Genomic DNA, 15604 nt, shown 5'->3' with positions numbered 1-15604 from the left:
TTAAGTTTCTTTTCCACAGGTGCATTTGAAAAGGAAAGTGGCTTTCAAAGAACAGCCCTAGGTGTATAACCTGGGCAGCTTTGGGACTGCAGATCCCAAGCAGGTAGGGTTCAATCTTAAAACCCTACACCAAGCAACTTGGCTCTAGACAGAGGAGGAATTTAACGCAGATTTCTTGAAACATATCGCATAGCTTCATGTGCCTTTACTTACCATGCGGATGTTTAGATAACTTTTCTTAGGTCACAATTCCACGTGTTCTATTCAGCTAATGGAGAAGAGATTAGATGTCTAAAGATTAGACACCTAAAACTTAATTCCTGAGCAAACCCACTTTTGGATGGTTATGATTTATATTTCACTTACTTATTAGAAGTTAGTTTAGCCCTCTTCCTGCAACAAATGGTTTCAGTTTAGTGGTTGGTATGACTGTAATTTTCTTTTCTATTAGAAAGAAATTACAGAAGCAGCTTGTTTTATTTTTTTCTTTTTTAAACAGAAATAATGTAAAGAGTTATTTTTATATTATACTAGCTTATTCACCTAATTGCACTAGCAAAAATATCTTCTTACTGTCTGGATAAATGTAAATAAAACTCTGTGGTGGAACGGTTGACCTAGATGACAACTATCTATCTGTTACTTCTCAGCTGCCACTATTTCATCAAAACACTCCGGCATTATGGGACCATGCCAGTTATAAGACAAATAGGGACCATGTAAATGTGGACCTTATGTATAGCACAATGCCAGATTTCTTAATAAAAGCAGTCCTGGAACAATCAGCCTCATCCCTTTGCTCATTTTCAAACCCTGAATTCATTCAGCTTAGATTATAACTTTCTTCCCCAGACAACAGGCATTTGGGACCCTCCGGCATTCCAAGGCCCTTTACTCACAAAAGGTCTCATTTTGTTGCACTCATAGATTTTTTCTTTCCTCCTTGCAGCTTTAGTCATAAAGTAGCCTTTTACTTCAAAGAAATGCATTAATTGAATACATAAATGCCATTAATGAGTAGGATGGGATATGTAAATGACAATATACTAAGAAGACAATCATAACAGTTAAAATTGCAGATACATAAAGACATTGATGGAAGGATTATGACAGTGCTGAACATGCACGTGTAGCCTTCTTTATGATAGAAATTATATAATATTACTTTCTTGGTTGGACTATGTATCAATGACTGTGTTTGTCTTAATTAACGAAAGGGTTATAATCTGGCATGGATATGACAACACAACACAGTACTTCAGTGGAAAATGCTAAGCAGCCTCAGTAGCAACACAATCAGACCCACGTAAAACATTGTATAGTCATTACACTTTGGGAGGCAAACACATTTGTTCTGCATCTATCTCAATATTTTGCATGTGATTAGCTTAGCACTGTCACACTGTGTAAGCATGCCAATAATACGTTGAAGTGATACCAGCGTAAATGAAGGTGCTTTTTTCTTTTTATTCTTCCTTTTTATTTTTTTTTTTTCTGTCAAGGGCGATAAGAAGCATCCAGTAAACTGTGTTATATCTAGGCCTGTAGCCTAAACTGCAATCCTGGACACTTACGGAAATCAGTTGCAGCTGGATTTGATTCTCATTTACCTTCTCTGTGCAGCTGGATTTAGTTCATAATTACCTTCTCTATGTCTTAGCCCCAAAAGAACATTCAATGTTTTTTGAGTTTTTTTCTAAGACATCACCATATTCAGCTTCTTTTCATTAGACAGTTTTGGTGATGGTTTTGATGGGCATCATTTATTTTAATAGGCTGAGTTCTGTTCAAGTCTACAGTTAATTCCATGGTCTGTTTCATTTAGTATCTGCAACACATAAATTGTTCCACTTCCAAATCACCCTTTGCTCAGGTACTGATTGGTCAGTATGGACAGATAGCTGCTTGCACCTGCTGAGAAGGCGGCAAGAAAATCCTGTCTTCCCTTTCCTTAAGCCTGTCATGTGTTGTTATCCAAACTTGATGCTTCCCTCTTGATAAGGAGGGAACACAAATTTGGAATAACATAAGCTCAAAACCACTCTGCTGTTCATATTTTTTTCCCCCTCCTCAAATCACTCATATCAATCTACTTGTTTCTCCTTTATTCTCTTCCTCCCCACAGCCCTACTGTTTATAATGAAAAGAGTCTGCAAGCACATGGAACAGAGCACCTAAAGCCAATCTGAGGGAAACAGATATGTCAGAGGCACCTCAGAGCTCAGCTGCAGAAGCAGGGCGATGGGTGTCAGATACAGCTGCTACAGATGTCGTAATAACACCATGGTTGGCTCATGCTCTGGAGCAGATTTCTGATTGAAATGCATGGGGAAAACAAGAGCTATGCAGGCAATTCCATTCAGTTCATGTGATGTGGGAGAGTGTGCCACGGTGCCTCGTGCTGGTAGGTAAGAAGTGGAGACTTTCCAGAAAACCTGTCTTCATACAAAATAGGACGTTATTTTCTGTTGTCTAAAAATGTTATGAAATTCATTAAGCTATAAAATTTATTCATGTTTCATCTTCACACTTCGCAGTAATTCTCTTCCATAAAAATTTGTCCCATAACCATAGTACGAAGAAGGGTATGTAGTAAGTGGTACCGTTGTGTAGTGAGTGTGTCATAGTAACTGGAATTTCAGACCGAAAAATGAAGCAGTCTTAGTGGCGTGAAAATCCACTGCACTGTGTTAATGAGGGCTCTGGATAGGTGAAACATGGTTTTAAGAGATGATACCAAGATCTGAACACTGTCCATAGTGATTTTAAATATTAATGAAGCATCACTGTGTAGCTTTGCATAACCAAGGATGAATTCCAGTTTAGTTTTATGTAGCTGACTAACTAAACTTTATTTCCTTATAATCAAGGTTCTGAGTTTTTTTAACATTTACATGATTGATTTATGCATACAGGTTCAATTTGCAGGTCATTCCTTTCTTTGTTTCTATTATGAAAAATTGCCAATTTAATCATTGCTTATTGCATTGGAATTTAGCTTTTGTGACTTGGATTAGATCATATTTGAAAATACTGAAAAATTACCTCGTGACTGTGTTTTTTTGTGACAAGACTTTTGCTATTCTTTCACTTATGTTTTTTTTTTCAGATAAGAACAACAATTATCAGTTGTCCAGATGATTGCTCACTTTCTCAAAACTCATAGGGTCCTAACTGTTTGCTGGGCATCCGACATAAAATCTTATTATTATAACAGAAAAAAAACAAAGGCAAATATATTTCTAATTAAAGACTTCATATCCTTATCCATTCAACATTTGAGGCATGGTAGATGAAGGTATTAGGAATGGACATCTGCCTCTGTAGAAGAGTATTTGTCAATACTGCCTCTCAGAGAGGTTTTCCATTGAGATTTTACAGTGCTGCCTATATACCTACAAAGGAGCATGAGATAACGTATAAAAACATTGGCATGTACAAAGCCTTCCAGAAGAGTTTTGATTCAAGGCATGCCTACCTAATAATATCAACAAAAAACGATGTCTACTTATTAGCAAACTAGCATCTAAAACTCTAATGAAGTTAGCAAGATAATAATTCTTGTTAGTGCTAATTTTATCTAAATAATAGAAAAATATCCCCTGTCAACTCTATGGCACTCCTCTGAAGCATGAAGGGCACCATGCTCATAGGGAATCGGCAGCAGCACTAAATAGATACAGAACATATTGTCAAAGAACATGGAGATTGCCACTCAGTGAATTCTTACGTCACAGGATCTTCCAGGATATCCATGAAGCTCTGGAGATCGTCTGCATATTGTGAACTGTTCCCTTCTCTTCAAGTAAAAAACTCTAACGGAGTTTTTAATTCTTAACATCTTAAAGTCTGCAAAGAGTTCACAGGGACCACGTTGACGTATTCCTTGTAAAATTTAGAAAAAGCTTAGGCTAGTTTACTAGAATAACCAGGGAATTTACTAGTATAGCCAGGGAATGGTAGCAGTTTAACTGAGTGCTTCACTTGGACTAAAAAAAATGTTTTAAACATTGAAACAAATGAAATGAAGAATCAAAATTTTAGTTCATTGAAATCATGCATTCTTCAGATTATGTAAATAAGCGTCCTAAGTATTTAAGACTCGTACCATCTAAGACATACTACATTTCTGAAAAAAATAAATACATTCTCTTAGTCACACCTCATGTGAATTCAGATCAGGAACGAGTTAACCAGTGATTTTACCCAAAATAACAACAGTACCCAATCTGATGATGACTGCCATTTTCAGTGCATCGCTAAGCAACACACATAAAGCAAAGGTAAAACGGATATAGTTTCATACTGAGTGACAGGAGCAGCTAACTGCTCTAGTAGACAAAGATGAAAGCAAATCCTTTTGATTTTACAGGCAAGACATTGTGAAGGAAACAGAACAAACTCCATGAAGACTAGACAGCACAGCAAACATTCAATTTGAGGTTTACAAGTGTTTCAGATCAGTTGTGTACCCTCCTGTGTCCTTCCCTTTGGGAAATAAGGTCAGAACTGTGCACACACAGATAAGAAAATATATTTTACATATCATATACATAAGAAAAATCTCAAGTCGTAGTCAGTTCACAATAATTTATCTCCCACAAGATAAATTATGTCCTGCTACTGTACTTTCCTAGTTAGTCCATAGTACAGACTGTTAAAGGCCAACAAAAGTCCAGCGAAAGAAAATTCCATCTCACAAAGCGTTCAGCAAAACATCCAGTGATTTTGAATAGTGCCTAGTTCAGTGGAGTGAGAATTCATTTGTGAGTTCAGCATAATCACTGCTTAATGCAACAGCATTTTTCTTCCAGCAACTTGGACAAAAATTCCTTATTTCATAAGAGACTTCCTTTCAGAGACTGTCTGTCAGAATAAGATATTTATACTGTTTCCTGTCATTCATTCGAAGAAGTTCATTAACAGCTGGCAGGGAGGGATCAGGCCTAGCATAGGGAAGTGAAAAAAAAATCAAGACCTGCCAGGAGATTCAAATTACAATTGCACTCAGTGCATGAACTTTCTTTGTAGGAAAGAAGTTTCAGACACAGATTTATTTATAGAAGAATATGGACATTTCGTTACACTGACCGTTTTCATATATTGCTATACTGAATCCTGCTGAAATGAACTGTGCAAACTCACTGTTAAAAATCATATACAGTAAAAAGTAGGGCTCACCCCTTTCTTTCTTTTAAAAGTATTTTCTTCTCTAAGCTTTGAACTTAGTCACATTATATTAAATGCAGCAATTAAAAAGGAAACCAATCCACATATTCAAATTACTGACATTTACCTGAAAATATTCACTATGGTAAACTTGGGTCATGAACATATTTTTCTAGTGTGGTACAAAGCTCTGGGAATCTTGTGATCATAGTTACACACTAACTCTAGTACACAAGAAACAAAGCCTTGTTATATTGTGAAAACATCAATACATATCAAACAATTGAATTAGACTTCGTAGGTATAATAATTAATAAGTGTAAAAAGGAGAACAAAAGATCAAAACAACTTAATTAAATGTCAGATTTTACAAGCATATCCTCACCTATGATACACAGACTTAAAAGCATGTAGGCAAGACTCACAGTAGGAACCATTCTTTGGTTTTATTAATTACTGGAATAGTTAAATAGCATTACTGAAGAAAATATAGGATCATTTAATGGAAATGCAGAAGTTCATAACAACCTCTAAGGTGCAAAATAAAAAGTGATTTGATCTTGAACAAATTATAGCTATTGAAAAACACCCTTGGAAAACTTCCAAGATTAATTCCAAAAGATTATTTTTTTTAAGAAAAAAACAAAACAAAACAAAAATGAAAAACCAAAACATTTGAAGTAATTTAAGCAAAAAAAGGCTATGCTATAAAATTATCAAAAAATACAAAAAGTAATTTCAGATTAATTTTAAGCTGGGAAAACATCTCAGATGCGAGCTGAGCAAGTTAGAGCACTGTGGCAAGTTCTAATTCACACAGTCAGCTCCTTACATGGTAGAAAATGCACAGTTGCTCTTGGCACATTTCTGGGATAATATTTTCTAAATGTTTTCACTTGGAGCTATTTTTAAAAATATCAGGTACAAATATACATAACAGGGTTTTGTAGAGCTATGAATTAATTGCTTATATGTGTGGGAGACTAATGGACTGATTTTAGGCCAGCCAGGCACAGAAGGACGTATCCAAGACTCTGCTGAATTTCTGTCAATGGAGTTCCACAAGCCAATCCTTGGCTTTTCAGTGAGGACACATGGAGATACACAGGCATCAAACATCTCTATTGTACTAAACCCAAGATCAGCTGGAATTCTGATTCACAAGACAAATGGCACCTTTCCAGTCTCTTAATTAGTTATTATATACCCAGAGCATTTATGAGATTCTTCATTTGAAGACCAAAAAATGATAATCCTTCTCATTCTCATTAAAAAAAAAACAAACCTACTTTAAATTCAGGTAGAATTCAGAAATAGAACTGTAAGGGATCTAGCCCCAGATTTAGTGATATCAGAAATGTCTTTCCATTGCATTAGAGGATATGAATGAAATTTGAGACAACTAACCTCAGGACATGCAGTTAATTAAGAACTGAGCCGGAACAAAGCTCATGGCTTTCAAATCGGAAGCTAATGTGTTGCCAGCTGGAATGTATGGCCCCCTGCATGGTGAGGCTGAAAATACACGTTTGCAAACTGCGTTTCTTCATGCTTTTCTCTGCTCTGGAGAAGCCCAGAACTGTGAAAGACACGGAGCAATAAATTGCAATTGGTGCACAATTAAAGAGAAGGCTTTCCCCTCCCCCCAAAAAGAGACAAAACACCTCCTTCCCTCCATGAAGGAAAAATGGGAAAATGAGGCTGGAGTGCCAGTTATTTGGGAAAGAATAGTAGTCAGTAATTCCCCCATCCACCTGAAGTATCTTTCTTATACAAATAAACTTGCACATAAATGCTGTCTGCATCTGCATGGGTCCACCCAATGTTTTTGAATTTATTAATCAAATTTGACAGAAGGATGGAGTTCTTAAAGATCATTAACTGCCCTCAAATTTTATGAACACAGCCAGGCCAAGTAGTAAAGGAGTACTTATAAAAGTTGCAGTGTGGTCACAAGCGACACCAGATGGAAAAGAGCCTTATCAGTGAGTAACACTCAATCTTGTATTTTTGCAAACATGAGAGCCAAACAACTAGAAGACACAAATCCATACAAAACTACAGTTGACTTATCCTGGAGGAAATTTGTCATTTCCTTATGAGAATAGACTGAGTAGCACATTTTTTACATATCCAGGGGAAAATGTGGTGGTCATTGTGGCTTAGGCCTGCATTAGAACACTAAGAGCTCATGGCTCACACTACAGAGCTGTCCTGGCAGACTGGGAATCCATAATGTCAGTGTATTAGCTGCTTCTTGAATATGATCTCCAACCTTCTCTGACATTACAATTATTATAAAAATAGTCTAATATTCTTTCCATGAGCAGAGAATTTAATGACCATAACCTACCTGGTTACTGGTACATAAATCTCTTAAAATATAAAATATTTATATTATTTAAGTAACTAGGGAAATGTTTTCCCAGTTGCCTTTACAAACTCAGAAAGTTAAGAATCAGCTTTAGAAAAACTGAAGGGACAACTTGGTGATTGATGTTCATTTACATATAGAGACTTGGGCAAATGCATTAGGTGTGGTTTAGAATAATTTGAAACAGATGTGTAACTCATGATTGAACAAAAGCTCTACATCATACATTTAACTAAATAATAAAATTCAGAGAAATCTGTCAATAATGCCCAAACATGCTGGGTCTGATGAACTTCAGCACTGTTGCACATATGCTAGCAGACTGCATGGTCATCAAATGAGATGTTAGATTCACAAAGGAATGACTTCATGAACCCCTGATAAAGGTCCTTCCCTGTGCTAGGAAAGAAAAAGACATCAAGGAAATCTATATGTGCCAAACATACCTCTCTCTGAACTGGGATGTTAATTCTGCATTTATCCAATTTCACCTTATTCCTCCTGAACTAGTAAACTGCTAAAGATGAAAAGGAAGTTGCATTATATTGTCATGAAAAAACAATCACTGTTTCTGCAATATAGTTTCAGCATCATCCGTGAGATACTATTGGCAAAAGATTTGCCAAGAGATTAGATTTAATTAGTTTTTATAATTGACAAATATGATTTTGAGAATGATACCAGAATGTAAAGCAGTAACAAATCACTCTACATGCGTACTATACTGTATATTGTGCAGTCTGGAAGGAATATAAACTTTTGTGAACAAAGAAATTGAATTTATTTTTAATTTGACATCTCTAATGTTCACTAAATTATCTGTTCCAAACCACTCTTTATAAAGAGATCTAACAAGCAAAAAATACTGATATTCACTGCATTATTTAAGATAAACACCACTAATTCTGTTACAAGTCACTTGCATTTCTGCGTTTACTCACTGGTTTGCTAATCCAAATTGCCAGCAAGGATTTACCAATCCTAAAACTGAATTCCTCTATCTAACTCTAAACCATTGCAGTTATCTGTTACAGAATAAATTAGGAATAATAGGATTCTTGTTCCTCTAGACTATAACTATTTAGTAATTTAGAGATAAAACCAATTAGTATTAGATCCCTTTTTATATCTCATTTTAATTGGTATTATATTGAATAGTCTTATTCTGCATTGGGTAGCTCCACTAGCAGGATTCTAATATTAGCATGTCTTTTGTACCTTTTAAGTATTGAAATTATTCCAGTAAGGGTAATAATAAGACTTCTTAGACATCTTTTCCATTACTAGTCAGCTAACACTGTAAGACTAATATTTAATGTTATTAATAATTCTCAAGTCAGATGTTAAGGATTAAATAAGAGTTACAAAAGATGGCTAAGTTTAAAACACTGTTTAATTTTGGTAGACGTATGCAAATCAAAAATTGGAACAATGCCTGGGAGCAAACTGTTTAAACATGCTTGAATTTCTCTTTAGGTCTGTTTAACCCTCAGGTTTTTTTCCTGATAAACATTTGCCCTAATACCTGCTGCGCAAAGAACAATAAGAAAACCACCAAAGCTCCCCAAACCATATCAGTGACTCTTCCTGAGTTATTATCTTGCAGCCACCGTAAGCAGCATGAAAGGTATGATTCCTACCAGTCCCAACAGGGATCCAGGCAAAGTATTCAGCATGACGTCTCACAGGGAGAATTCAAGATCTAGAAGCTACATCAGTACCCAGCTAAATTCAGTCTCCAATCTCCAACGCTAGAAGAAAAAACCTTCCTAGTACAGTTAATGCACGTAAGTCCATTTTGTGTTCTCAAGTAAAACTGTAGCTATATGGTCTCTGGTTGCCTTGTTGATGAGCGCACTGACCTCCCTGCTAATGACAACTGTCCAGGGAAAACGAAAATCCTAATTGTCCTGGTTTTGTTAAAAAACAAGTTTCTCTTTTAGTGAATTTGCCTGTCAGCTAAAGCTTTCATATTAGCTGCATTTTCCTGGAGAACCAGATACATGTTTTGGTAAACATACCAATGGAATGTGAAGTTAGTGATAAGCACAGATTCACATCTCGTGAGAGGGGCAACAAGAAACAGGTGACCAAGAAACTGACCAACTGTGTATAACATTCCATTAATGTGAATACTTCATATAAAAGTGGGAGATCACGAGGATCTTGGCCCTTTTTACCTTTTGCCTATGGCCGACATTAGGAGAGGGCCTTGCTAATCGTCCCTGCGAACTGAGGCCTAATGACAGACTGAATCCAGCTCCGGTTGGCTGCAGAGTCCAATCCAGGACTTTGGATGCCAGCTCTGCAGTTGCTGGGACTTTCAAGATTGGTTTTGTATATTTTGTATTATTTTCTCTATTCTTATTAGTAAAACATTTTTAATTTTTCCAACTATATTCTCTCTGTCCTTCTTTCCTTCCCGATCGCCTGTCCTTAGTGGGAATGCGGGAGAGGGAGGGGAAAAAGGGGGAAAAGGCGGGAAGAGGAGGTTAACAATCTGCCAGGGTTTTATTGTCACCTCACAATCAAAACCCTCGACACTAATGCAATCTGATAACAGGTGGTCTAGGTAGGAGCCCTATTCTAAGAATGAAAATGCAATGTAGAGTACATGCTAAAACATTATAACTTTATGTAGCACAAAAACATACATTAGCCTTTTTAATACATTAAAAGTTTTCCTTCCTTGACAAAAACTTTAGCCTTAGGGATGTCAAGACAATTCTTGTTGGCTTTTACAGACATAAAAGGAATTAGTGTGAACTAGGAGGCTATCTTAGGAATACTTTGTGATTAAGTTTACTTTTTTCATATATTTTAGGTATTTTTAGCCTGAAAGAATTTTAGGTATAACATTACTTAAAATATAGCTATACTTTATTTGAACAGTAATCAGATTTTTGTGTGTGTGTGTACATGTATATAAGGGTAGACAACACAGCTGAAAGGATGATCCATTAATCTCTCCGTTGCCCTCAGTGCTTGCAAATACTGATTTCTAGGGAAAAATCCTGCCATGTTCTACAATTACATAAATAGAGTATTCTTGGAGAATAAAGGACAGCTGCTCTTCATCCACTGTCAGAGGCACAACAGAGAGTAATTGTAAATACTAGTTTAGAGCAATAGCGTATGCACCTGTGGTTGTTACGTATATTTTCTCTTGGCTCAGAATATAACACTTCTATCAGTTGTCGGATGGCAGAACCTGCAGCAACATTTGCAATTAACAAATATGCTATAGCACATTTGCTGAAGGCAAAGAAAGAGATGTAAACAGTCATATATACTTGAAAAATAAGGACTGAGTAAAAACAAACCAGAGTTCTCATCTGGAACTAGATTGTATCTGTGACATTTTATCCAAGAATTGTTTCTGTCTCCCCTGTTATTCTTCGCTGGAGATCTGAAGGTCTAAAACTTCAAAAGTCTTGTGGGGACAAAGCTCAGGGGGTAAGAGAGAAAAATAGCCTGGATAAAAAGTCACAAGTTGTAGAAAAGGGCATAAAGTAGAATCCAAACACAAGAACCATGTACAATAGATTCCTAGGCATATTTCTACTGAAATTATCACTGCCAAAAATTTTTGAAAATAAATGCATACAGGTACGTACAGAAACAATAAATCCAATAAATCACTGTGAGAGTAAACACCAATGCCACAAGACAGTAAATTGTCCCTGATAAAGTATTGGACACATACACACACGGTACATGCTGAACACTTTGTAGGCCTTTTGATTGCAATTTTTTGAGGTTCAAATTTATTTCAATGTTTGTATTGTAGGAATCCAAGGGTCCTTTTAGCCTATTTTTAAAAAACTTGCTTTAAATAACATTAGGTAATATAGAGTGCTCTGGGACATTTTATAACGTTAGTATTTCAAATAAATTAACACAGCATATACGCCTACAAAAATATATAAATATATGCATAAAACTCTATGATTGTCATCATTTAAGTGTATCTGCTACAAATATTTATGTTCAGAAAAGATAAATAGTGTCTACATGCATTTTTTCCTCAAAATGAAAGCCAGGAATTGCATGTGATTGCCTTTTCACGCAGAATAGTTTCCGAATTGATCTATACACACTTAAAGAATATCCTTTGTTGTGTACAAGGACTGTTTTTATAGTTTTGCATGAATACCTCAGTATGTATAAGCAGCACTGTGAACAGACGTTAGAAAAGTTAATTAAACTATTAAACCTGTAGCCTATTAAACTTGAGCTGAAAGTTGTCAAATGCTGGGGATGCCACTCCACAAATATAAGAACTCTTATACCACCCTTAAGAAAATAAAACTGAAAAGAGTTACTGAGCACAGTTTCATAGCCACATGAAATAATATTTTTCTAAGTCTAACACATAATCAGAAACTAGCCCATAAAAATCACACATACTTGTTAAGAGAAATGCATACTTGTGACCCTAAAAGAGGACAATTCATTCCGTTTCATTAGTTACACTGTGTAAGGCCTTCATCAAGCCAAGATTTATGCACATGTTTATGCACACAACCTCATGGATAAATCTCACACATGTAGTTCAAGACAGATTTGCTGTTACAGGATCAGGTCCTAAATAAGAGCTTGCTCAGATGACTGGGAAGCTGTTCTTGAGACTGGTACTCAGCCATTCTCAGTGTTGGCTAAGATTTAATTGAGTAATCCAACTGAGTGCATTTGAATTTGCTTACTTGTGGAGTTAATGCTACACAACAAGAGAAAAATGGCAGCATTGCACCATTAGAGATGACAATTTTTGGTTGATCAACCTGAAGGTATAATCACGCTGCAACATTAATGAGAAGCCTGAAAAAACCTCAGGGGAAAGAATGAATGAAATGTTTCTTTAATTAAAAAATATGTTAAAAAACTTTAGCCATTATTACAATCAATCTATTTTCAGGCATTGTTTGGGAGAATTAACCAAGCCAATACTGGAGGTATCATGATGTCTTAAAAACAGAAGATTTACTTAAGTACGTAAGGTTGGCATACAGAATAAAATTAATCTCATTTATTGAACTCTGTACCTGCTTAGTTTCAATCTGGCAGGGGCCAAGTCGATAACCTAGATCACTTTACAAAGAAACTAATTCTATAAAATGCTAACAACAATCCCTAAGTCACCGTTTGCTTTTAAAAATGCATCTATCCTGCCGTGCCATGCCAGCTGATGAGTAATGAGGAGCATCAAATCAAAGTCATTAAGGGCAATATAAAGGAAGATGTTGCATCTTAATGACGGGCAATATTAACGACGCCCTGTGAATGCACACAGCAGCTTGACGGCCACTGCGGAAAACGATTATTAGTGGCAACTTGCTCTGGTTTTGTGAGCCACAGTTCAGTTAAATTGTATTTGCCCTTTTGGAGTCCATCTAAACATTCAAATATGTTGTTTTAGCTCACAGAACTGTGCGAGGAATTTTATACTTGAAAATGTATCTGTTGGATAACTGGGCACGGGGCTCCCTGCCACAAAATGGCGGCTGAAAAAGAATGGCTGCCCCATGGTTGTTGTGGGGAGAGACTTCTGGGTGCCCACACCACGTAACTGGAAAAGGGGGGTCTGGGTGGGCACTTCTCACCTTGAAGATTGGGGTCTTTATACTACTATTTATGATTTGCCTCATACTCATTTTAGGTTTTCCCGTTTACAACAGGTGCAATCAAGGAGAGAGTGCATCACATGTCACATCAGTGATCAGCCACACACCACATGCGGTGCAGAGCAAACATAACCCACAGGCTGTTTTCAAAATACCTGCTGAAAACAAATACAGAGAAAGAAATCAAACCCTGTTTGCTGAAATTCCTAGCAGAAAACACGACTGCTGTCTCCCAGCATACACGGGACGACAGTGAAGGATGTTTGACTAGATCTTCAGTGTGTTGATGATGACTCACAGAGAATTACACTATACTCCTCTGTTTGGGAGACTGATAGGATTCAGGCCAGATGAAGACAAATCGGTCTGGCTCACCTCCTTTTAATACAAGGTGTGTTTAATTTAATAGAATTATGCCAATTTAGGATTTGCCTTGAATGGATAAAAAGCTGCTTGCAAGATGTCTCCAGCCTAATCCAATGTAATTTCCATATTCTGAATGTTTGGAAATCGTGCTTTCAAGCCTGAATTAACCTAGTTTTAATTCATTAAAGTATTTCATATGAAATACATGAGTGTTTCTAAGGAGCAGTAAGAAGATAGACACTTCAATCAATTCAGGAGGCCAGTTTCCATTGAAGGCATCTGGGACTAACAAGGTTTCTCTAGGTAGGAGAATGAGGAAGGCAACCTTGAGCCTTGGATTGGAAGTCCTGAGATAAGGAGCCAATACAACAATCTATTTTGTGAATGAGATTAAAAAAGAAAAGAAAACTAAAAACTTAAGCTGCTCCCAAAAGAAAAAGCATTTTAAGTTAATAGCCAAAGTGAAAAAGAAAATCCCGTATGGAATGAATAATTTTCCTAACACATCTTTTTTAATTTGAAATAAGATTTGTGATAATAATGTTAATGCTGGGGATTTTAAGTGACAGAATATTATTCTAACTCACTCCTTCCTTTAAAGTCTCCAAAAAAAAAAAAAAGGCTCCTTTGTTAGGCCTAGTTTAGGCCACCTTAAAGCTCCTTTCAATCAAAGTACAGATTCTCATTAAGGGAAAAATGATTATTAACATCCTCATTTTGCTTCCTCTTGTGAATTATTTGCATTCAAAAATGTGCATGGCATTAGTTTCAGGGTAAATGCAAATATGACAGCAGGATTTCTCACCAAGCTCCTTTTTATTATTAGCTCTTTTTATGCCCTCCATTTATTATTCCCTCATCATTTTTCAGAATGTATTAAAATGTTACGTTTCCAAAAAGAATAATATTTTCCTTCATTTGGTAATTGTCTCAGTCCAGTCTACAAAAGTCTCCATCACTACTGTCTGTAATTTGGAATAGTTTATAATAATTGGTCATCATAGCTTAGGGGAGCCTTGGGCATTAGCTACCACAGCTACAGAATCCTTTCTCTCCCACTGAGGACGTGATTATTTTAGGTGAAGTTCACGTGACAGGGCGAGAGGGCAGGGGCACAGCAAAGCTTATCCTGTGGCTGCCCACGGTAGACTCTCAGTCTGTGGTCTGAAGATAAATTGAGATGTTTTCCAGTTTTTTAAGCTTCATCTGTCCTATGTCTGCCGGAAACGACAAGGCCAGCTCTGAAACATATTTCAAGATTATTTTAAATAAAACCCCAAAACAAAACAAATAAACTATTACTCTGACTCATCTTCCTGACATTTTAAGAGGAATGATCTTGGGTGCTGAAGATTAGTCAAAACGTAGTGTGTTCAGTTAGAACAAAATCAAGTTACCGGTGGCACACTCTCTGCAAGGGTTGTATTTGATAAACTGATTACAATTACTTCTTTTTTCCTGGTCATATTAAAAAAAAAAAAAAGGAAATAGATCTGACTAATAAAAGCAACCTAATAAAATCATTTGATCATCCTGATTCACTGCACTTCATCGTGCCAAGCTTCCCTGTTGACTCCCAAATTGTTATTGTCAAATTCTCAAGCATTTATTACACTCAGGATGACTTACGTGGCCCTTTTTTCTGTCACTGTGGTGATGTCCATCATCACACCATCACCACCATCTAATTGCAGAAAAGCAGAGTAAAGACCACTCTGATACCACTCAGTGAATATGAGATAATTTTGTTACAGAGTAACATATTCTGCAATAAAATCATCTACTGTGATCTGTATTGACATGACCACGGATAACATCAAATTCAGAGATGTATCTAAATACATTTAGGAAGAGTTCTTAGTTGATATAATTTTTAACTTGCTTCCAGGGGAGTCCTAAGATTTATCATAGGATCATTTACCAGCATATAATTGAAACATTGCTGCTGAATTTGACCTACTGATGTTGAAAATTACTGAGAGGAGTAGAACCAATAAAGCAGTTACTAGCAGGATGTATGCTAAAAGTAGATCACATCCTATTTATATCTTTGCTATGCCTTATTCCATCT

Source organism: Streptopelia decaocto, assembly GCF_964273445.1.
Source record: "Streptopelia decaocto genome assembly, chromosome: 5".
Lineage (NCBI taxonomy): Eukaryota > Metazoa > Chordata > Aves > Columbiformes > Columbidae > Streptopelia > Streptopelia decaocto.
This window is presented reverse-complemented; position numbering follows the sequence as displayed.